Source organism: Callithrix jacchus, chromosome 4, assembly GCF_049354715.1.
Source record: "Callithrix jacchus isolate 240 chromosome 4, calJac240_pri, whole genome shotgun sequence".
Classification (NCBI taxonomy): Eukaryota; Metazoa; Chordata; class Mammalia; order Primates; family Cebidae; genus Callithrix; species Callithrix jacchus.
This window is the reverse complement of record NC_133505.1, coordinates 96,329,201-96,354,660: the sequence shown is the minus strand read 5'-3', so window position 1 is coordinate 96,354,660 and position 25,460 is coordinate 96,329,201. Positions and strand designations below refer to the sequence as shown.

At 41.9% G+C, this 25,460-nt stretch overlaps 1 protein-coding gene across 2 annotated transcripts in view; it reads left to right on the top strand.

Moving 5' to 3' along the window:
* The first annotated feature begins 2,582 nt into the window (after positions 1 to 2,582).
* BACH2 (BACH transcriptional regulator 2) overlaps positions 2,583 to 25,460 on the top strand; it is a 396,617-nt gene continuing 373,739 nt past the window's right edge. For both annotated transcript variants that reach the window (XM_035296349.3, XM_002746827.7), the window contains exon 1: positions 2,583 to 2,978. The gene's annotated coding sequence lies outside the window, so the exon portion shown is untranslated. The remainder of the gene's footprint in view (positions 2,979 to 25,460) is intronic.

Here is a 25,460-nt window from a genome sequence, read left to right as displayed (position 1 = left end):
GTATATTTTAATTTTTCCTATTTTATTTTATACAACCAAGGATATTTCTATTATAGAAATAAAGTGTGTTTGTTTCAATGACATGATACAAATTTATTGTCCCTGAAAATCATGTCATGCTTAGCAGTGTATCACAGACAAGCCCATGCTCCAGATCAACACACACATGTAATTATGTAGGAAAAAAATGTGTATCAGGAAAGGTTGAATGTTCCAGGCAGGAGAAATAAATTCACCTCCACTCCAGTTACTGCCATGAATATACAGAGAGAAGGAGGACCTGCATGTGTTTCACATCGTAAACGCCTAAAGTGCCGGAACAGCACCACAAGCCCAGGAATGGCCATGCAAGCTCATGATGGAGGTGCTAAGGCTGTCCATAGCCCAGCCTCTGCAGCAATACTGTTAGAGTGTCTAGTACTTGACTCACCATTTTAATTTTACACAATCCTTAATATATTTTTCAGGCTTGAATTCAAATAACCCACTTCTAAGTACTGAAAATAAAGTAGGAAAACAAACTCACTACTAGACTTCAAAGCTTCTTCAAAGCAAAGATTTCGTCTTACAGCCACAGAGGTGCATGATTGCAGAACTGGACCTAACCTGAGAGGCTAACTACTCCTAATTCAGCCTCCTTGAATGACTGGGTGATGCAACCTATCACAGGTGTATTAGGTTTTTTCATCTCTACTTGATGTCCCACCTCATGCTTGAAAAACTCAAAGTGAAAAACCTCCAGTCTGAGTCTTTAGACAAGCAGAGTAATGGAAAGAACCCGTTAGCCTTTGTTGTATCCATCTGACAAGATCAGCTTGTAGAATCCAGAATGGCGGTGGTATATCAGCTGGCAGCCATATTTCCCTCCTCAACCACCCCCCTCTCCCATGTGCCTGACTCCACTCACAGCTGGGCAGCCATGGCTTGCTTGAAATAAATGAATCTACACCACCCTCACAGGGATGCTCTCAAGCATCCCTTGTTATGAGAAAAACATTATTGCTACGATTAAAATGCATAAAGTTATTTCACCAACACATACTTACAAGAATGAGGAATGTGAAACAGAACCATCCATAAGACTATAAGAAACGGCCTGACCACGGCAGACCAGGAATTAGTACTCTGTCCTTGCCAGCGGTCAGGCAGGGACCTCAGAAGCAGCGTGTTTTGTCCTAGGAGGCACCAGATCAGGTCAGGAGACTGAGGGCTACTCCTAGCTCTAGGACTTTTCCTTATCTGAAAGCCAGATAGGTTAGCAGAGAAAATCCAGTCCCCAGACCTCCACGCAGAGGCTCTGCAGTGCCGTTAGAAAATTAGCTCAGCACCTTCAGCTTGCTTTCAGCCATCACTTAGCTTTCTACACAGACATTCCAAATGGGGCCTTTCAAAACTCTGCCCTCAAACGAAGGTGGTTCAGAGCAACGCTTTAGATGATATCACAAGACTCCCAGGGCGACGCTTCACTGCTTCCTCAGCATATGCCAGTGCCTGTTTTACAGGGGGGATTTATGATCCTTCCCTCAGTAGAGCGAGCCAAAGTTTTATAATATTCATTAAAAATCAGCACCACGTGTAATAATATGGAATACTGCCTGTACACAAGAGGGCCAAGTTATAGGTGTTTAGGGAAACGTGGCAGAATTTTCTGGCCTTGGCAAGAGGTAAAGTTGCAGGCACCAGCACAACACTAACACAACCTTATTTTATTGCAAATGTACGTTCGGCCTAAATCCTAATTACTCTCTGTAAAATCCTCACCACCACCAAGCCTTCTTCTGACAGGGCACTCCTTGAAGGGCAGCAACAACACCCTAACAGTCTCAGAAAGGAAACGCAGGGGAGAGGCTGGAAGGCAGTAGGAGCTGGGGCTGCAGTCCGGAAGGTTGGCTTTTAATGTCCTCCTGAAATTGACCGCGCTCTTTCCAAAACCACTGGCGTGGCGGCTTAGAGGTTCGCTCAGTGGGGCAGGAGAAGGCCCTCCCGAAAAGGATTCAGAAGTCAACATTCAAAAGGCTGCTTTTACTCGCCCCGTCCCCACCCCACAGGGAGTCCGGTCAGCTTTGTGGGGGCCCGTGGAGCATCTTTTCCTACCCCTCCGGGAAAACGCTAACCCCGGGATCCCAGGTCTCCAGGCCTGCTCCCCTTCCCCTGGTGCAGCGCCTAGGGCTTTGGCCCCCTCCCCAGGTGCCACACCAGCCCTCACCACTACGCTCATCCCGCTCTGCCCCCAACCCGTGTCTTTCGCGGCCCGGAAGGCCAGGCCGAGCGGGGCGGTCAGCCGGGCCGGTAGGAGGGGGCTCTCCGGGCCGCGCGTCCGCACAAAGCGGGGAGATCGGCGGCGGCGGCGGCGGCGGCGTGAGGCGCGCCCCCTCCCGCGAGCCGGCGGAGCGCGCGCCCGCCCCCCGCCCCAGCCCCAGCCCCCGGAGCGCCATTCGCGGAGCGGCTTACGCTAGTCGCCCGGCGTACAGCGCCCCAGCGGCCGGGGAGGTGCGCTGCCCGGCTCCCGTAAAGTTATTGTGAATGGGGAGCGGGTGACGTCAGCCCCGAATGTCAACAATGTAGCGATTGAGAGTGTGGGCGTTCCGGGGAGAGCGCGAGCCGCGCCGCGAGGAGCAAACAGCGCCGAGCCGCCGCCGCCTCAGCAGCAGCAGCAGCAGCAGCAGCAGCAGCGGCCGTGCACGCCCGGGCTGAGGTCGTACAGCGCTAACGTGAGCGGCCGCCGCCCTCGCCGCCCCGCCAGCCCACTCCCGCCGCCGCCCCGCTCTCTCTTTCTCCACAGCCTCCCCTCGCCCCTTCCCCTCCCCCTTCCCAGCGCTCTCGGGGGGCTGGGAACGAGCTGCCATGTGATGCGCGTCCCCTCCGCGAGCTTTCGGTGACCCCCGAACCGCCCACCGCGCCGGCTGCCGGGAGGGGGCTGCGGGCCGGGAAGACGCGGGGAAGAAGAGGCGGAAAAGGACGCAAACTTCTCCGGCGAGGTGAGTCCCGGGCCGCGGCGCCGGACGGGGTGGCGGGGCAAGTTTGCGGGGGGAGCGGGCTGGCGGGAAGGCGTGGGGAAGCGGCGCGGGAAGGGAGCCCCGGCTGCCCGGCGCGCAGCCGCCCTCCTCGCTTTTATGGCATTTTCTAGGAACGGGAAGGGGGTGGGAGCCGAGCCGGCAGCCGCGCCGCGCCGAGTGTGCGCTCTGTCTCCCGCCCGGCTGTTTACGGCGGCCGAAGCGGTATTGTATTTTGCTCGCGTCGAAGGGTGTTTTGGAACGGCAGGGGGAGGAGGAGCAGAGGGTAATAAGTCAGGGGTGGGGAGGGCGGGCTGCAGGCAGGCGCGCGTCCGCCCAAGCCGGAGCAGCTGTCAGACCCGAGGCCCTGCCCCCGGCCCCCAGCCCGCGATCGTCGCACCAGGCCGGGCGGCCTCCTCCTCAACCACCGGCGTGCGCGCCCTGGGCTGCTCCGCGAGGACCTTGGCTGCGGCGCCTTTGCGCTCAGCTGTCAGCCGCCGCCGTGTGGCCCGGACCACCGCGACGGGCGAGGAACCAAAGCCCAAGTTTAGGGTCGCGGGAAGAGGCGAGTTGGGAGCCTCGCGGCGCAGACCTGGGTGGAATCTCTCTTAGCAAAAGATCCGGTGGTCGGAAAGCGTCCCACGGAGCTAAGACCTAAGGGCTCCAGGCTTTTGAGAGGGAAACCTTGCACCCCCTCACCCGAAGATCCTGCAGGAAGTCAAAGTGCAACAGACGCACACATCCCTACACTCCAGTCTCCAAGCCCCAGAAGCGTCACCCAGGTTTATGAAGGGGGCACTGCCCTCCCCGTCCCCGCGCCGAGGCGTTCCATTCCCGCAGAGCTTCCCTCACCTGGCGGGTGTTAGGGAGCCCAGCGCCGCTTGAGACGGCGGCGGGCGACGCTCACGGGCTACCCCAGGTGCCCACGAGGTGACACTGGAGCGAGCATCTCAGCGACCTCGGCCCGGTCGAGGATCTGCGGGAACTCCGACCATGAGGGGAAGCGGGCAGGACTGGGTGTCAGTGTGTGAAAGGGCCGCACACCCCTGGCTTCGGGGGTCCCGGGCGCGCGGGACATCCGTAGCACCCTCGCGCGCGAATGCGAGTTTGGCAACTTGAGGGAAGTTCCGGCGCAGCTGCTACTAGGGTGGTTTGTCTGTGGCCGGAGGAGGCGCGCCTCGCATCCTGCCCGCCGGGTTACCGCCGTCGCCGTCGCCGTGACCCGTGGCCGCGGGGAAACGAGAGGGACTGGGGCGCCCCACCCGCGAGACGGAGCCGCAGCCTCCAGGCGGGCCCGCGGGCGGCGAGACGCGGTGTTCCTGGTTTTCACCTTCGCTGTCTAGTGCTGCAGTCTCTCACTCTGTGTAAATTTTATCTGTTGAGTGTATTTAACTAAAAAGGGTAATTACCTTAGATAAAAATTCTTTCCTGCCTAGTGGGAACCTTGGCGGAGATGATGCCTAATGAGATATTTTGCTTTTGTCTGTTTAGAGTAAAATTAGAGATGTTAACGCTGATAACGGTTTTCTCAGATCATTAAAATGTAACATGTAGGAAAGGCACATCGAGTTGCAAAGGCTCGGGCTGACATGAAAGAAGCTGAGCGTGAAAGGATGCCCCTCCTTTGGCGGAGAGGGCTATTTTGGTAAGGCAGCGGGCTTCTTGCTTAAAATGTGAGATCGCCCCACCCTGGTTCTCCAGCACCTCTCGAATAAACGGCATTTTTCATTTTGCAGGTAATAATAAACGTGAGTCAAAATGACATCTTGTTAGAATTAGTCTTTAGTCTGTAAAAGATTGCCAAATTACACTGTTGCGTTCAAACTGCTCCAGTGAAAGGTCTGTCAGCATTTCCATTATAAATTCAGTTTTTCTGGAGTTTGTAATTTCACCACAAAACTTTGAGTGGCTGAGATGTTTTCCCTTCTAGTGTTCTGGTTTTTAAAAGAAATGCATTGATTGCCCATTTCCAGCGTCTTTGCTACTCCTGAAATCTGAATATCATTCAGATAGGGGGAAGTCCCAGAGATGGAATACACAACCATGGAATAAAGTATTTTTATTAGAACATAACTTTATTGGAGCAGAGCCGTGTTTTCCTTTTGGATTGCGGGAGGCTTCAGGTTTGCCATTTGGTAATCGTGAATGTGTTGAGTAAATTCTTGTCTATTCTGCAGGTGAACTGAAATGTCAGTTCGTAGTGTGTTTGCCAGAATTCCATGGAGAGACACACTCCTCAGTTATGTGTGTGTCTGAACTCATAGCTAAATTATGAATACTCCTCTTACTTTTTGGTTATTTGTATGTTGCATGTCAAGATCTGCCATGGAGAAGAAGGGGTGAGGCCAAAGAGAGGGAGGGGATCAGGAATCACTTTGAGTATTACCAGTGCATTGGAGGAAGCCATTTATTCTCTGTTGAATTATGCCCTTTGACTCAGTATCTTCAGGCAGTTCTTTTCCAGTGGCTCACCTCTGGCTGCTGCTGTGAGAGGGGCTTAATTATTTGCAAACTGCCTTGAAATCCCTGGATGAAAGGCACTGAATAAGTGCACAGTATTGTTATTCAGATATGGAATTTAATGATCCATTACAGTTCATCAGGAAAATGCACTTTGCAGTGATGGTAGGAAATGTTTCCACCTGAAAGAGGGTAATAATAACTGCTTAAAGTAGATTCAGATTACAGATGAGACAATTAACTCTAGCCATGTGTTCTTCAATTTGTTGCAATTCATTTTGTGATCAAAGTGAGTCACAGAGAGCCAGATGGTCAGGTTCATGTTCAAATCTCTCCTAGTCCAGCCCTTCACTTCTGGGCCCACTGTCTGCACAGCTGACAGGACTTAGTTATTCATTAGTGCTTGTGAGCTGTTTCTCAGAATTCCTAATCGAGGCTCCAGTGATGCCAACAAAAGGGCTCAAGCCAATCTACATTGTTGGGAGCAGTTTAATTTTACTTGGATTAACTCTCACTTAGTGTCTCTGGTGTGGATCCAGCCTTAACAAAAAAGAGACCCTTGTGGCTCTCTTATGTCTGCTCTGCCTGGCCCCTCTACTTTAGTTTTTGAACCTCAGATTTCAAGGGTGTGACACCTAGCTTATTGTAAGTGCAGGTGTGATTGCTAATGAATGAGAGAATACTTAGATAAAGAAATATCTTCCTGTGTGTCCAGGAGGTGAGAGCCACGACTAGCTTCATGGGCATAAGACCTGTGCACTTACATAGGCCCTCTTCCCCTTCCCTGCTCAGAAGGACCTCACATTTGGTTTAAGGTTCTGCTATTGTCTTTTGAAATTCTTAATAATTTTTGAACAAGGGGCCCCTCGTTTTCATTTTTTACTGAGGCCCACAAATTATGTACCTACCTGGTTCTGGTGAGGAAAAGGGCATAGCATGGAGTGGCAGGCAGCCCCTACTCAGCTTGTTGTAGACTCTTGCCAGGGAAGAGTTGGTAGGATTACTGGCTTTGTGTTGCCACATCATTTGATTTTTCCAGGGGGAGCTGGATATTGGATATTTATGTGGAATTTCCTGATTTTTAAATATTGGCTCAAATCTTTAAAAAATTTTTGGATGAAAGCATACGTAAGAGCTAGAGCCGGCCTGCAGGCTGCTTGTCGCCTACCACTGAACAGACTGAAACATCTTTTTTGTTGTTATCTTTGTCTGTCTCTGTTTTCTACAGACGTCACATATAGTGGATGATTTGTGAATATGCACCAAATGAATGTTTACAACTTTTTTGAAAATAGATGCCAAAAAACCAAAACTCTAAATCAAATCAATACTGAGTCCCACGGAGGGATTGATAGCTTCCTTTTTAACAGAGAATTCAACATGAAAGGCCAAATAATTTAATACCATGGGTACAGTGTGCTTCCTTGCAGGTAAATAATCTATTGCTTTTGAACCACCTGCCCTCTATTTAGTTGTTATTGACCATGTGGGGTAACTTGGCTGGGTAATGCTTGAGGACCTCCATGGGAGTTTGAATTTGAGAACACCCACCAAAACAATAGCTTTGATTTACTGGATCTGCACTATGTGCCAGACTCAGTGCTACCTTACCTATATGTACCTCATTGACTCATCAAAGCAACCTTTGAAGTAGGTGTGGTGCCCACCCGTTTTGCAGAGTTGGGAGAACTAATCTCATGTTGGAATGAACTTAATCTGAATACAGTGTGTGTTTTCTTGAATGTCTAAAGGTTATTTCCCCATTCTGTACACACAGTCCAGCCCTGAATCAATGACTGGGCATGGTGTATGACTGTGGCATACAGAGAATGTGGTCCCTGCTCTCACATACACAGAACAGAAAACCATATAAAATGTAACATATTGTCAAAATCTGCAATTCAGATAGCAGACGCTAAGCATCTGCCTCCCTGTTTCTCTCCTTTCCCTGTCTGGATGTTGAAGAAGCTTCAGTGACATATGACCCTGTCAGAGGTACTTACAGTTCAGAAGTCAGGGCTGGTTGCAAAAATTGAAATTTCTTTGGTAAAGAAGAGCAGCTTTTGGCAGAGCTGGGGCCACCTGTGGGAATGCAGCACGAAGGCCTTGGGAATGCGGGAAAATAGCTTCTGTATTGTTAATGGCAATATATGACCTCTTTCTCGTATCTTTAAATTTTATGTAAATATTTGCAAATTGTTCAAGTCCAAACTGAAACCTGCTATGAACTAGACATTTTGTGAACCCAATAAGATTGCCCAAAATATAACTTGCCTTTCACCTTTTTTTTTTGGCTTGTTTGGGATGACATTTAATTTAAAAAGAAATAGTTACTTTATTTTCTTTTGTCAGTTCAAGGTCTTTTAATTTTTTCCCTTTTTTTTCTTTTTTGTTAATTTCAAATGTCATTCTATCTAAAACTGAAACTTAATTTTACTATCAGCATGGTACTCAGCTTCCTTAAGGCTGGAAATATTCTCTGAATCTTACCACTCTGTCCTTTCCAAGGGCCATTTCATTTCTAAAGAATATAAGTTGAACTTCATCCTGCTAGTGACACTTACTTCAAAAATCAGTCAGGAATTTTGCCATTTGTTTTTCCTTGAGCTATTTCTTTCCAAAATAATAAATCTCCCCAATCCAAAAGCATTTCATGTCCTCCTTCATTTTCATCATTGGAATTACAGCCAAAATGCCTCTCAGTCTTCCCCAGTGACTTCATAATCACCATTTCTCCAGCATATTCCCTGGTTGACTTCTCTTTTGTTCCTTAGCCTCATAATGAATTGCTCTTTGGTTCTGAGATGTGTCATTTTCCTCCCTGACCTTTTTGTTCTTTTCCTGAAGGCTGTAGGACATGCTGCTACTGATGCGATGAGAGCCGGCCCTTGGTTGCTAGGTCCCTCTTGTCCTTGTGTCAGCTTTCATCGGCTCCTTTCCTAAGCATTTAAATCCTCCACTTTCCAGTCCTCCCATACATCTCATTATTCTCTTCATGTATGCCTGAGCCTGTAGCTGGCATGTGGACAAAGTCCCAGTTAGTTACAGAAGAAAGCTTTTCGAGTTTCCAAGTCTTCCGTCACTCTAGTTGTGGGCCATCTTCTCTTCTTCCTCCCCTGTCGCTTTCTGCAGATACTTCAGGAATTTCCTCAGGACTTTCCAGAAGTCTAACCCAAAGACGGCTTAGACCTTCACTTTGGAGTTTAAAGTTGGGAGAGCCCAGTATGGTAATTTCCATTCCACAAGTAGGAAACAAAGTGAATGTGCATGCTCAGCATCTTTCCTCAGTATTTCAGTATCCATAGATCTTTGGCTATTGTTCTTTTCTTCCTATCCTGTATTCTTAAAACAACAGAAACTTGTGGATAGTACAAAATGGGCCAAGTATCCAGAAATATAGCTCTTTAGCAGCAGACACCTCATTCATTCGTTAAATATATACTCAATATCTCTTAGGTAGCAGGCACTCCGCCTAGGGCTAGTGGGGAGCAAACCCAGTCCTGGCCCCTGGTCTCATGAAGCACGTCATCTGGTAGGAAGGATGACACTCATCAGTTAGTAAAGATAACCCACTACTCATGAAGGAAAGGTATTCCATGCACCAGAGTGTTTAATGGGGGGATTTAACCTGGTCAGGAGGTTGAGGAAGCCCTCCTTGAGGAATTGTGAAGTAACCTCCCATCAGGGACAGTCTGAAACATGAGGTTCACTTTTTCATACAGCTTCCTAATCCTATTAATTCATTGCTATCCTTGGCCCTTTGGAGTATTGCATAAACAATGCTAGAACCTCTGGGGCCATTTTTGGCAAATAATAGTTCCTGTATACAGAGTCCAGAATTGATTTATTTACCTGTGTCTTTAGAAACTGATAAAAGCAGAAGTTATTAACTGCCAAGAGTACTGTTCATTTCCATACTTGGAAAAAATACAAGTTAACATTCTTATTTTGAACATATTTAGGGTGGTTTTGACAACATTTGAATGATCAGGAGCTACAAAGATACTCCCTCCCAGTCAGCTGATGTGTGTAAGGCCTTTGGTGAAAAAGTGAGTGTAAAGTCTGTCTGAAGCCTCTGCCTACTCCAGAGGAGAGGGTCTCCATCCTTTGTGGCTCAAAGATGATTATTCCAAGCTTGTCCAACTCATGGCCTGCAGGCCTCATGCATGATGAATGCAGCCCAACACAAATTTGTAAACTTTCTTAAAACATTATGAGGTTTTTTAAAGTTCTTTGTTTTCGCTCATCAGCTGTCGTTAGTGTTTAGTGTATTATATGTGCGGCCCAAGACAATTCTTCCTCTTTCATTGTGGCCCAGGGAAGCCAAAAGATTGGACATGTCTTATTTAGACAATTCTCAGGTGCAAAATTAAGGAATTTTGACAGTATCTATTTAAAATAAATTGACTATACTGTATGCTAACACTCCTCTATTTTTTTTCTTTGATGATAGCTAACCCATATTGAGAGCTTCCTGTGTGTGTGTGCTGCTCATATTAATTCATGTAATCCTTAGAACAACCCAGGGCTAGGTATGTCATTAGAAGCTGCAGCACAGGTGTCACCCAGCTAGTGAATGGGTGTCAAACACTAGCTGTTTGATACTGGGGACTGTTCTCTCACTCACCGTGCTATCCCTCTCCCTTTTCCTTTTCTTCATTTGAAGTTGGAACTCTCTTTAGCAGTTCCCAGAAGTGGAAATAAAGGCCACATCATTCTAAAATATTGGATGTTTTGTTGACATCTATCTTAAAGTGGAAAAACAATTTCTCAGTAAACCTGAGTGAATGTATCTCCTGTATTTCACATGGCCCACTTTCTAATCATTGCATTCCTTAGGTTTTAGTGTCCATTTAGACATCAGAAAGTAAAAGTGATGCATGTAAAGGCAAAAGAAGTGCTAGGCATGTAACTGAAATCCTATGGCTCTGTCTCCAAGGTTTACTTGTAACTCACAGTCCTACCCTTTTGTTAGGTGGAGGGAATTTGTTCTTTGCTTTGTGTGTATGTATGTGTGAGAGTAGGAAAAGGTGAAAGAAACTGTACCTGTAATAGGTAGAGTATTTTACCAAGGAGGGAGAATTTAATTCAGAACTAATTCCATCAGAACTCCTAATGAGAAATATTAGCTGCCAGTAACAGATAAAAGTAGGTAACCTTTGTTCTCATTCTGGTCAATTTCAGGAAGAGATTATCCTGCCAGATTAGCATGTTGCAACTCTCAACTGGAGATTTGAATGGTTTTAAAGGACTCGGGCAGTTGGCATGGCAGTAACCCTCAGTTACCTCAGGTTTGCAGGGTCACTGTTTAGAATGCTGACTCAGCTCTGCCTGGGCCAGACACCCAAGTTGTCATCTTTAGTCAAGAGACATCATTGTCAGGAGCCACTTGAAACATTAAGCATACTTTTGAAGTTCAGTTTGGGAAATGATCAAGTGTATGAATGTACAGTACTGTGCTTATTTTTCAGCATTTAGTTCAAATTTTGGAGAAGGCTAAATGGGAGATGCTTAGTGTGTCAGTGTTGGAGGTTTTAAGTGATTTAAAAAATCAAGCAGATGAGTGCATAAAGATTTCTATGCAAACAATGATGAGCTTAAATTAAAGCTGCTGATTTAGTGTGAGAATTACTTGCATTGATTTGTAGAATATCTATATGGGTTCAAGATTCCATATTATGCAAATGAATAAGCCCTGAAGAGTCAAACTGGAAAAAAAAAAGAAATTAACTCTGAAAGATATTATTACCCATTCAGCAAGAGGAAAATGTAGACATATTTAGAGTTAACTCTTCCTTTTCATACAGTTCTTGGGAAGAGAAGTGCCAGGGATGATGGTCTATGTCCCAGATGTAAAGAAGCGAGGCATGGTTTGCAGTCAGTTCCTCCATCCTCCTTCTGTCCTCACTTCTTTGTTCTGTGCTCTCTTATCTTTTGACCACCAGTCCCCTCAACTAGTTCTTGTCCTTTCCCTACCAAAACCAATCTCAGAGAAGGATTTTATGAACACAGTTTTACTAATATATAAATAACTGAGCATAATTAGTGCATTACTTTTTTGAAGGATCAGTGTATTAATAGATAAAGCCGAAGAAGTAAAACCCTAAAGATAAAAACAATAGAATTTCCCACACTGGTAACCTGGTGATAGCAGGCCATTTCTGAATGAAGAGTGGGCCATAAATAAACACAACCCTAGACAGAGAATATAGGCAAATGGATTACAGGTTATAAATCGCAGTAATATTAAAAATATATAGAGAGGATGATTTTTAATAATACATTTGTCAGTGATCATCTCCCGCCTCTTGCCATACATTGGCTTTGATCACATAAACCTCTATAGCAAGATGCTGTGTTATTAAACATTTAAACAAAGCTTCAGGGAAAGCCATTTAGTTTATGATTAGGGATTTTTGGTAATCAGTAGCAGTGAACCTGAATCTATTATCCTTGAATGATGAATTTTAGAAGAAAAAGCAGTGGATCCAACTTTATTTACCTCCCCACCCCAATTTTATTGATAAAAATTAAATTGATAAATTTATTTCAAAGTAGGTCTGTTGCAGTTTTGACATACGAAAAGCATAGTGATGAGTTATAAAAACATAGAGTTGGTTGATTAATGAAAATATACTTATTTTAGATAGAGTTGTTGCTAGGTTGTTGCCTGGCTTCAAAGAGTCTGAACCCCCTTCAGTCCCACCTCTCCCCCACCATACCCTCCTCCAGCAACCATGCTATGTTGAGTTGATGGCTCCATCTAGTGCCAGTCTGTGGAACTGTCTTTCAGGACTCCTCACTGCCCCTGATTCTCCTGCTGTGTGGTGGGTCACCTCTGGAGCGGGATATGATGAAGAGTCCTCTTTCTCTGGGAACATACAGTCTACTGGGGGGACTTCCCTCTAGTTCCTACCTCTCCTTTGTTTTTGCGGTGTAGTTATACCTCCATGTCTTTCTCCCAGACTTAATTTGTTTCCCTCTCTCTACTGCCCGCTCTTTGTACTTCTTTCTCCTCTTTTTTTCTTTTCCAACTCTCAATCAAATTTTTTGGAGCAAAAAAAGAAAAGAAAAAAATGAGAGCTTACAACTGGTAAGTATAAAGATTTTTTTTCTAACGATACATTATGCCAAAGTAAGAGAATTCCGTGCATTTTAAATGAAACTAATGATTTAAACCATATTAGAGAACCAGAGTGACCCTAAAGTTGAAGACAAAGTCTCATTTAGAAGACGGTCCCTTCATCTTCCTGTAATTAGATATTTCCCCGAACACAGTTAATTAAAAATTTTTCTTTTGATTGATTTTGGAACTATCATTGTAATATCATTTTCTACTTTTTAGATTGTAAATTTAATACTCTCTCACTCATAATTAAGTTCAAGACATTTTCATGGACTATCCAGGAATGCTAGTTCATTGGCCTGGCCCTGTTTCCATGGGAGAGTGTATTCTCAGTTTCAGGTAACCAGTTTTCCTGCAGATTTTCTGGGTCCCATATGAAACGAGAACAGAAATGAATGAGAGGCATTGTCAGACAAAGCCTGACACGTGAGATCTGAGTTAGTGTACAGGTTTTAAGTCTCCTAAGTTAAACAATACATTTTAAATTTCCACTTATGTTAAGCATCTTGATATTGTGGGTTTGAAAGTAAGTCCTCTCTGAAAAACAGGAACTGTGCTTGTCTGTTACCAGTTCTTGTGGTCGATATGGTAACTATTTTGATTTTTCAGAAGGGAAGAAAAGCAGTTAAATCTAGTTAAAATTAAAACCAGTTAAAATTAACTGGCTCATGAGATTTCAGTGCAGCTGATCCACACAGCAACACTGAGAGTGAGTTGTTTATTATTGTGATTAATTATTAGTTGTTACTTTTTGAGCAGTGGCATATTTATATTTTTGGTCTACCCTTGGAAAATAGAAACTGCAAGCGTAGAGAGGTTCCCATTTGCTAATTTGCATGTACCCTGTTTTTGTTTTTGCTGGGTAGGTGTGTGCACCTCATGTATGCGAAAGTAATTTAGCATGTCAGCACTTTCCTACCAGCAACGCTTGCTGACTCATGTGGCTGTTGTAGCGCTCAGCTGGCCGCACTGTAAACTGCCCATAGTACCAGCACTGCCCTTGGAGAGCACCGGGCTGCTGGGCTGATTAGCTCCTGGGATGCTATTTTCAGCTCTGTGGTCACTGCTGAACTGGGTCCCTGTCTCCTGCCAGCAGCTGGACACAGCCTTCTGGTTGCAGGGGAGCAAATTGGACACATTTCTACCTTTGTAGGGACTGCGTAAAGATTCATAGCATTTCTGGATATGCCTCAGGAAAACTGTTTTGTGTTTTTGTTGTTGTTTTTTTGCTTCACTTTGTTTTCTGGGAATATTTAAGGGGAGAGGCAAAGGGGGCTGATAATAAGTGAAAAGGGAATGTGCTGCTATTTTGTACTTTAGACCAGGAGTTTTCACAAATCTCTAAGTTAGGCTTTTTTGGTGTAACTGAAACCTGACCCACTTCTCCCTCAGTGCAAAGCCGTGTGTCCTGAGTAGGGAAGCAGGGTGAGGGTGCAAGTGGCTAGCCTGACATTGTTTTATGTGGCTCAAGTCCCTAAGTGATGACAGCTTTTGTTTATATCCGTTGCCTGTTATTGAGGTTTAAAAAAAAAAAAACAAAACATAAAACTTGACCTCAGGTCGTTTTAAAGCTAGCATGTATTTTCAGAGATGGTTTCAACTGTTTGTTTTCAGAGTTCAATTTTGCTTATTTTCATTGGAAAATGTGAAATGTTGCTTTTTTGAGGCTTCTAAATAAACTTCCTTTTGTAGATACAAGTTGATCCAATCATCATAAACTGTCTTGAAAAGGATGATTAAAGTAAGATCAGCTGGGGAAGGGAAAGCTTTGCACACACTTGAGGAGTTTGCCTCCTTTTTCTTAAGTTTCAGTAAGCATTCTGAAGCAGCTTTGACCAGTAATAAAGAAAAGCCGCAGTGACTGTGTGTAACATGATGTTGATGGAAGTTCTTGGTTTCCGCCGATACAGATGACTCATCAGTATCAATAGAATTGTGACTTCTAATAATAACACAGTGCAAGACCTTCAAAACATGTGGTTTTAGCCCTTGCTCTTAGTGAAAGGTTGGAAAATATTAGTTTGAGCTTTTTAAAAAAAAAAAAAACTCTTGATTTTGCCCAAGTATAAAGTTGTTTTTTATAGGAATGGTGATCTCCCTATGTTTTCTCATTTTACTGTTTTTAGTTTCATTATGATTAAGGAGCCAAATTCATATCATTTCATCATGTTGAAATCTCTGCACTAAGCATCTCCTATCAGGGCTGTGTTTGAGAGAAATGTGGCTGAAAAGCAAATCTTCCCTGAATGCAGAAAGGAAAACACTGGTGCAGACAATAGTCCACTGAGTTGCACGCCACCTACACAGCATCTACTGCGGAGGGCTGTGGTATTGCTGAGTAGCCCCATAACCCTGTGAGTCATTGTCAAAGGATTCCACCAGGAAGGTTAACAGAAAATGCGAGTCAGAGGAAACAGCAGAGTGGAGCAGCTAGCTCAGGAAGAACTGTGCTACCTGCTGAGGGGCTGCCCAAATGTCACCAAGAGTTCAGGTGTACATTCATCCTTTTGCAGCACATTTCCATGTGTCTACATATGGGGACATTGTTTTTTGTTTAGTTTTAGTTGGTTTTACTGCAGTTTGGCGAGACTATCAGAGATTACTATCTTAGCTCTGTATCACAGTGGTCTTATCCCAGAGCCTTTGCTTTTGTATTTTGTGGTTAGAGCAACTGAATTTCTAGACTATTAACCAACATGTATATTTGTATCATCTTTTTCTTTCTAAATGCTTAACTTTTTATTTATTTATTTTTTGAGATGGAGTCTTGCTCTTTCAAGCTGGAGTACAGTAGCGTGATCTCGGCTCACTATAACCCCTGCCTCCCAGGTTCAAGTGATCCTCTTGGCTTAGCCTCCCGAGTAGCTCAGCCTCCTGAGTGCATGCCACTATGCCCAGCCAATTTTTGTATTTTTAGTAGAAATGGGATTTCTCCTAAACCAGTAGTAGCCTAGCCTGTTGGCCAGGCTGGTCTAGAACTCCAGGCAGATCAAGTGATCTGCCCACCTCAGCCTCCCAAAGTGCTGGGATTATAGGCATGAGCCACTGTGTCCCGCCCAGACCTACAAAATTCTTATACGATAGTACAAAAGTTAAAAATTCATGAGGAGTCTTTCACTTGTTGGGGAAAAAAAGAGAATAGGATTTCTGTTCACTGAGTGGTAACTATGGAGAATGAGAAAACAAGCCCAAAGTGGTAGAAGATGTTTGCGGCACATAAATAATACTGGTTCAGTACACATATGAATCGATTAAAAAGGCAGATATCCAAAAAGAAAAATGAAAGAAAAAAACCAATTGGCTAGTAAATATATAAAAAGATGCACTCAGCCTCATTAATAAGCAAACACATGCAAATTAAAATCATAGTAACAGACAATTACACACTCTCTGGATTGGCAGAAATTTTAATACCTGACAGTACCATGTAAAGATGTGGATGAATGGGAGTTTTTGTATTTAGCTGACAGGAGTATAACTTGGTACAATTACACTGGAAAACAATTTGCTATTAACCTAACCAAGTTCAACCTGCAAATAACTTACAGCACAGACATCTTACCCCTAGGTATACATCTAAGAAAAATTCTTACTTATGTGCTTTAAGAAACATGGACAAAACAAAAAATTGATGCTGTCAAGGTTATGGAGAAAGAGGAACACTTATACACTGTTGGTGGGAGTGTAAATTAGTTCAACCATTGTGGAAGACGGTGTGATGATTGCTCAAAGACCTAAAGACGGCAATACCATTCAACCCAGCAATTTCATTACTGTGCATATACCCAAAGGAATATAAATTATTCTATTATAAAGACACATACATGTGTATGTTCACTGCAGCACTATTCACAATAAGCAAAGACATGTAATCAACCTAAATGCCCATCAGTGATACACTGGATAAAGAAGATGTGGTACATACACCATGGAATACTATGCAACCTTAAAAAAGAATGAACTCATGTCCTTTGCAGGGACATGGATGGAGCTGGAGACTATTATCCTTAGCAAACTAACACAGGAACAGAAAACCAAATACTGAACATTTTCACTTAAAAATGAGCTAAATGATGAAAACACATGGACACATAGAGGGGAACAACAAACACTGAGACCTATTAGAGGGTGGGAAGAGGGAGAGGATCAGGAAAAATAACTAATGGATACCAGGCCTAATACCTGAGTGATGAAGTAATCTGTACAGCAGACCTCCATGACAAAAGTTTTCCTATGTAACAAAGCAGTACATGTACATACCCCTGAACTAAAAAGTTTAAAAATGGACAAAAATATTCAAAGCAGCATTGTTCATAAGAGCAGAACACTGGAAGCAACCCAGATAAATGCCCATCACCCTTAGATTGAATCAGCACATTTTGCTATGAGGTGTTTATGCACTGTGATACTATTTGGCAATGAAAAAATCAGCTAGTAAAACCACTTATAGAAGGGTGTGGAGAGGCAGCATTTCTTGGTGGTCAAGAGTAAGGATTGTGCCTGGGTTCAGATTTTGGTTCTGCCACTTACTGTGTGACCATGGATGAATTTCTGAACTTCAGTAAATCTTAGTTTTCTCATCTGTACATCAGGGAAAATGATGTCTGATAGAGTTGTTAGGAAATTTAAATGAGTTAATATTTGTGACATGTTTGGCAGGTAGAATGATTGTCAGGTAACACATTCTGTGTTTGTTAAACAAAAATGCATCAAAGTGGATGAATATTACAAACATAATGTTGAAAGAAGCCAGATAGAATATGTACAGTGTGATTCTATTCATATAAATTTCAAAAGTATGCAAAACTAAAACTATCTAGGGATGCATACATAGATGGCAAAACTATAAAGAAAGTTAATACGATTCTCACAAAAATCAGTGACAATCATATTAAATCATATTAATTTTCTTTACAGTTTTACCATACATAGGTGGTAAAACTATAAAGAAGTGACGGAGTGAGTACGGTGGGGAAGGGGCTTCCTGGGGCTTCTGAGGTCCTGGCAATGTTTTAGCTCCCAACCTGGACAGTGGTCTCAAGGATGTTCTTTTTTATAGTTTTTTTTAAAACTGTATTTTTATATGTGTGACCTATTAGATAATAAACATTTTAAAGGATTTATGTGAGTTGTTATAGTAGCAATATGGCATTAAATAGGAATAACTGTAAATTCCTACATTTGAGTTAAAAAATAATTGTTCAAGTGCAGATTAGGACACTTGCTTGGTATTATTTCTTTACAACATTGTGAGCCACCAGCGCAATGTGATTCTTACAGAAGGTGACACCTTCTTGAGGCCACATTCAGAGAGCTGTCCCCTTTAGATCAGGAAATGTACTTTTCTCACTAGACCAGCTACTCTCAGGTCTAGATGTCCTATGTGTGCAATGCTATGCCTTGTTCCAGGGGATTTATTTTAAGAAAGATTTTGACCACAGAGGGAGCATTGCCAGTGATAAAGATGTTTAGGGGTCTGGAAACCTATCAGTTCTAAGAGTGGCCAAAGGAAGTGGGATTTTCAACATGGAGAAGAGGAGATGTCCAGAGAAAAAGAGTGTCTTCCATCACTAGAAGTGGAAGCAGCCTTTCTTTGTTGTTCAAGCCTCCCTCTGTAATGTCTATGCCTGGAGGCAGGTTTCAACTTCTGGATACTGGAGATGCCCAAGCAGAGGCTGTGGGACCTCCCTTAGACTTGACTGGGGCCACAATACCCATGCTGGATCCCTGGGCTGCATCAGCATCACCTGGAGCTTCTTATGAAGTCTCTCAGGAACTGCAGTATCTCAGGCCAGTTGTCCTGGCACTTAAGGAGGTGAGGCTAAACGCAAGGCTAGCCTGGGTAATATAGATTTAAAAAAAAAGCCTCTCATTCATTAAAAAAAAAATTGAAAAGGAAGGGAGGGAAGGAGGAAATTAGTCTCTCTCAGGCCCCCCTACATCTACTAAGTCCGAATCTGTACTTTCTCAAGATGCCCCTGGGGACTCACATACACATCAAAATTTGAGAGGCACTGGGCTAAATGTCTCTCAGATCCCTAACGATGCTTAAGATTTAATGATTTTATAGAATAAACTGTATAAGCAACTGAAAATTACCAGTTCATACGGTGACATTATGAATTTAAAATACCTTGGGATGTCGCATGTTCATAAAACCATATTAAGTATTTGTTGCCAAATTAGTTTTAAATTGTCCATTTTCCCCCTAAAGTCAAAGTTGAGTTGCCTATGTATTTGGGCACCTATAAGAATTAAAGTATTGTACAACATTGTTGCATTTTCTTCTTTTTAACATATAGGACTAGATTTTTGCTTTAAAATTCTTCATTAATGTCTTTAAATTTTTCTTCTATATTCATTAAAAATTCAGAAGCAGATTAGGGTTCTGAATACCTGTTAAGAATACTCAAAAGGGATATTTAAATAATAAATACATCTCATAATACGTTGATTTTATAGTTAGCATATTTTTTCTTCTTATACGTAGTCCATATTTTGACCTTATGTGGACCTTTGAAGTCTGAGTATTTTATAATGATTCTCCACAATATCACTTATCATTTAGATTCTAGATCTGAGATCAGGCAAGTAAAATAGTTTTACTTTTTTCTCTCTCAAAAGACCATAACTAACTTAAGCTCATTTACTTTTTCCTTAATATTTTGTGAATTATTCTTTTAACCTATGAAGTTCAAGTGGGATCCATGATTCATTTACTCTTTTCCCCTTCGTATAATTAGTCACTTTTCTTTTGATGTTCCTAGAAAAACTAATATTTAAAGTGCTAGTCATAAAATTCCAAAATGATTAAATGACTTAAAATCAGAGATAAAATATGCTTTACTATACAGTAAAAAAATGGAGAAAACGTCTCATGAATAGAAGATGTTCTTTAAGGCTTTGTAAACATGAGTCATTTTATTTAAGCATGTGTTACCAGGTCTGTTTTCTTGTGGTACAAAAGACCAAGAAACTGTACTTTGACGGTTGGCTTAGATAATATTTGCTGTATGTATGTCATCTAGATAAGATAATGTATGACAAAGGGCTTTATAAAATGAAAAAGTACGGTAGACATTTTAATAACTTTTGTGTACTATAATTATATTTACACTTTAGCAAAGTTCCCTCTCTTTTATAAGACTGACTTTAAAAAAAATCTAAATTCTGCCTTACTGAGATTCTTCAAGTTTTAATTTCTTTTTTGAGACAGAGTTTCACTCTTGTTGCCCAGTCAGGAATGCAGTGGCATGATCTCAGCTCACCGCAACCTCTACCTTCCAGGTTAAGGCTATCCTCCTACCTCAGCCTCCTGAGTAGCTGGGATTACAGGCATGCACCACCATGCCCTGTTAATTTTTTTGTTTTTAGTAGAGACAGGTGTTGATCAGGCTGGTCTCTAACTCCTGATTCCAGGTGATCTGCCTGCCTTGGCCTTCCAAAGTGCTGGGATTACAGGCATGAGCCACTGCACCCAGCCATGTTTTAATTTCTTAATCCATAAATGATTGTGAACAAATGTTATCACCCTCTACCATATTAGTAATTGGCTGTAACATGAAATACTAGACTTCTTATCCAGAATTCTTGCTGGCTTCATTCATTCATTCATTCATTTATTCATAGTGAATATATTTGGAGCACTTCCTGTGTGCAAAGCTGTAGGCTGAGTTTTCCAGGAAGGACATAAAATGAATAACACAATCCCAGTGTCCAAAGAGTTTATAGCTTTATGGCTATATAGGTGCCTTTGGTCCTGATAAAAGAATATTATGAATTTATAAATTTTTTAATTTATAATTTTATTTTTAGAAATCATAGCATCTTACTAGATTTTCAATTATGAAATCACCGTTTAAAATATTGGGTATGTAATAAGAGATTGATGTTGAACTTAATAGCTGTTGGAAAACAATTGCTTGAAGTATATTCTTCTATTTAAAAATAATTTTGTAGAGACAGACAAGGTCTCACTGTGTTGCCCAGTTTGGTCTCAAACTCCTGGCCTCAAGTGATTGTCCTGCCTTGGCCTCCCAAAGTGCTGGTATTACCAGTATTCTTGGATTTTTGTTGTTGTTGTTGCTGGGAACTCACTCTGTTGCCCAGGCTGGAGTACAGTGGCATGATCTTGGCTCACTGCAACTTCTACCTCCTGGGTTCAAGCAATTCTCCTGCCTCAGCCTCCCGAGTAGCTGGGATTATAGGCATGTATCACCATGCCCAGCTATTTTTTGTATTTTTAGTACAGACGGGGTTTGGCCAGGCTGGTCGCAAACTCCTTGACCTCATGATCCACCTGCCATGTCTCCCAAAGTTCTGGGATTACAGACATCAGCCACGTAATTTAGGAGCAAGATTTTTAAGAGCAAGATTTAGGAAGATTATTGCCTATCCCTATAGGGTTTGTTGGATTTTGGATTTTTCTTAATGGTTTGAAATCATATATTCTAGTTTGAACTCTAAACCTGCACTGTCAAATATGGTAACTACCAGCCACATGTGGCGTTTGAGCATGTGAAATGTGGTTGAGATGTGCTGTGCAATACACACCAGATTTCAAGGATTTATTACGCAAAAAAGGATGTAAGATATTGCCTTAATAATTTTTATTATGTTGATTATATTTTGAAATATTTTACATATATAGGATTAAGTAATATTAAGATACATTTGACCTGTTCCTTTTTACTTTTTATTTAATGTGGATACTAGAAATTTAAAATTATATGTGGCTAACTTATACTTTGATTTCAAAGTGCTGGTTTCTTCTCTGAAGTCTAGAGTGATTGAGAGCTCTAGGGGGAAAGAAGATCAGAGCTTAACAGAGAGTTTTAGAGATGAGATGCCACCAACAGAATCCACTTACTTGAAGAAATCCCAGTCAGCACCTTTGCCCTACTTTTAGAGGTTCCTGCTTCCTTGAACCCACAAAATAGAGCATCAGTAGCAAGCATTTAATATCTACAATGTACAGAACATTCAAGGGGAATTAAAGTAAGTATCACACAGATCCCCGCCTTTAGGGGGAAAAAAATATAGCCTACTGGGGAAGCAGGATACCAGCACATGAGTTATTAAATCATGGCTTGAGAGATACATAGCTGTTCAGTGCTCAGATCCAAGGCTGTTGCAAACAGATAGTCAAGGCACTAAACGAAAAAGTGCTTCAAAGGAAGGAAAGGTCTCCATGGCCTGGAAAAGTCTCCATCTATGCCCTGGAAGGGTGTCCCACCAGAGGGAATGACTTGGCTGGGCACTGATGAGTGGGTAGAATTTCAACAGATGAGAGAAAGGGGGTATGGCCGGGTAGGAGGCAGGGTAGAGTGGGAAGAAGGAGGAAAACATGGGCAAGCACAGAACAGTTGAGAGGTCAGTCAGAAGAAGAGATGGCTGAGCCAGAGGACTGAACTGTGACGTGTGAGTAGAATCATTCTCTAGTCCACTTATTATTCAAGCTTTAATCTTTGACATCATCTCCTTTAATGTTATTTATCTTAGAAGTTCTTTACCAAGTGTCTCAAAGCAGAGGTTAGGGCAGGACACTTTAACTTTGGGTAGAATAAATGTTGCATACCTTTAATTATTAGGAAGTTCTTTAAATAGCAAAACTGGTAGTATTACCTTGCCAGTTATGTTTATACTAACATTTGTGTAGAACCACGTAACTTTAAAGACATGTCAGATAATACATTATTAGTATTCAGGCAATAGTGCTAAGGATTTGTAAATTCTTCTTGCTTAAAATGCCTTCAGTGTTATGTCATTTGATCTTTCCCATTGGCTCCATCTTATAGAATTGGAAGCCAGGGAAGCTAAGATTGAATAATTAATGGTAGAATCTGGAATTTGAACCTAGCTCTTAAGCTTCTTCCATTTTACTGTGTGGGACACTCTAATTTTCATTCCTGTAAGTCTGTTTCTTAAGAGAAGCTGATTAATTTTATCTGATTTTTTTAATTGAATGATAATATACATAGAGAAAAGTATGTATATAGCATATATTCATCTTACTGATGAATTTCCACAAAGTGAACACACTGTTGTTATAAGCAGCTCCCAGATTAAGATACAGCATTATCAGTGCCCTAGAAATCCCTCAGGCTCCCTTCTAGTACCTACTCCACCTGTGGTAGCCACTACTCTAACTTTGGAAAGCATAAATTTGCTTTGCCTGTTTTTGAACTTTATATCAATGAATATATAGAATGTACTATTTTGTGTCTGACTTCTTTCATTCAATAGTATGCTCAGTTCACTCATATTGTGTATGATACCGTGTTGACTATGGTAGTTGATTTTTTTCATTCTCCATGCTATATAATAATACATTGTGTGACTATACCACTATCTATTAATTTGTATGGTTACCAGTTTGGGACCATTATGCATAGCACTGCTACGTACATTATGGAACATATCTTCAGGTGAACACAGATTTGTGTTGGGCATATTTAGGAGTTAAATCAGGAAAGCAGTGTAATTTTTAAATTGTCTTGTAGATGAGGCTTAAATTTGACTTTCTGATACTCTTTTGAAGAAAAATGAAAACTTCAAATTATTGATAGCTGAATAGTATATCCAAATAAATACTAAGGCAGCCATTACAGAAGGGGCCAAGGTCGAGGAATTTTAATGCCCTAACACATTTTTTCAAAGGAGGAATGAAAATAATCAATCCTCATATAGAAAGAGTTTAAAAGGGTTAGGATATTAAAATGCTGAATTTATATCACTCAGATATCTCTTATAGTTATTTATTTTTTTCTCCAAGAGAACTTTTAGCAGGTGATAGTGGAAAACTAAAGTGTGATAGGTACTAAAATGACCATTGTACCAGTGTATAATAAATGATGAACACTGGGGAGTGTATTTACTAGGAAATAAGAAAATGGGGTTGGGTAAATGGCAGGAAGGTATATTCCAAAATCTATAATGCAAGCTACAGTTCTCACAATTTTACTGAAATTTGTCCTCTCTCTCACTCCTTTGGTTAGGGTAATCTGCAGGCAACAGAATTTGCATTCTTATAAAGAAGGCAATTACAAATACCATAACTTGTTTTTAGAAAAAATCTTAAGGTAGACATTTATCCAGAGGCAGCCTGTCTGAATAAAATGTAGTTCTAGAATTTATCAGCACAGAAGACTTCAGAGTCTATCTTTAATGCTTATTAACATTAATGGTGATCATTTAAAGGTGTGTGTTTTATAGTTAAATTTAAAAGTGTTGTTAAACTTAGGCAGACTAAGCAGAGAAAGAAATCCTCTACTTTTTCTGTGCTCTGATTCAGGATGGCCCTGGGCATGTTTCGTGGGAAATGAGAATATGTGAATAAACACTCTCATAGTTTCTTGGGCCTCAATGAAAAGAATATTGTTACCATTTTTAGTCATAAATTAAAATTCTTTCAGAGTAGGAAATATTATTTTGAACATGGATGTCATAGATGAAACATTTTACACATGTATTGCTGTGGTAAACATTCCTTGCATTTATTGAAAGCTCCTCCTTGGTTTTATGAAGTTAGTGAAGTGTGACTACTCTGACCTCCAGGTACTGGGTGCATTTGGACTGTGAAAGTAGGTTTAAAAGTTACATTTTTCCTTTTCTTTTTCTTTTTTTTTTTTTTTGTTGAGACAGAGTTTCACTTTTGTTACCCAGGCTGGAGTGCAATGGCACAATCTCTGCTCACTGCAACCTCCGCCTCCTGGGTTCAGGCAATTCTCCTGCCTCAGCCTCCTGAGTAGCTGGGATTACAGGCACGTGCCACCATGCCCAGCTATTTTTTTGTATTTTTAGTAGAGACGGGGTTTCACCATGTTGACCAGGATGGTCTCAATCTCTTGACCTCGTGATCCACCCACCTCGGCCTCCGAAAGTGCTGGGATTACAGGCATGAGCCATCGCGCCCGGCCCTATGTTTTTCTTTAATGCCCATTGATGATTTCTTTTCCTTTTTTTTTTTTTTTTTTGAGAGAAAGTCTAGCTCTGTCACCCAGGCTGGAGTGCAGTGGCATGATCTTGGCTTATTGCAGCCTCTACCTCCTACGTTCAAACCATTCTCCTGCTTCAGTCTCCCAAGTAGCTGGGACTACAGGCACATGCCACCACACTTGGCTAATTTTTTTTTATTTTTAATACAGACAAGGTTTCACCATGTTGGCCAGGCTGGTTTTGTACTCCTGACCTCAAATGATCTGCCCACCTCGGCCTCCCAAAGTGCTGGGATTACAGGCATGAGCCACTGCACCTAGCCTGATGATTTCTTTAGGATCATAAATTGTGGTTAGAAAGATAATGTCCTTTGGAGGAACATGGGTGGAGCTGGAGGCCATCATTCTTAGGGAACTAACGCAGGAAAAGAAAACCAAATTCGCATGTTCTCAGTCATTACACGGTAGCGAAATGATGAAAACACATGGACATAAAGAGGGGAACACCAGGCACTGGCGCCTACTGGAGGGTGGAGGGTGGGAGGAGGGGGAGGAGCAGAAAAAAACAACTATCAGATACTAGGCTAGTTACCTGGATGACAAAATAATCTGGACAGCAAAGTCCCATTGACACAAATTACCATATCACAAATCTGCACAGGTACTCCTGAAGCTAAAAGTTAAGTAAATAATAAAGTATTTTGCGTTTATTAAAAAGTTATAAAATGATTGTATTTTAAAAGCAAAAACAAATAAATTTGGGTTAGAATTTGAGCTTATTCCATTTTTCTTCTAATTTTCCAAATTAAATATAAAACAAGAACATGCCAGGTAAGCAGGGGGAGGGGAGAAACCAAATGATTTTCAAATGATATTTGAAGAGCAGGTGTGTTCTGTCATAATTTACAGTGCAGGTACATTTTAATTTAACTGCTTTAAATCATG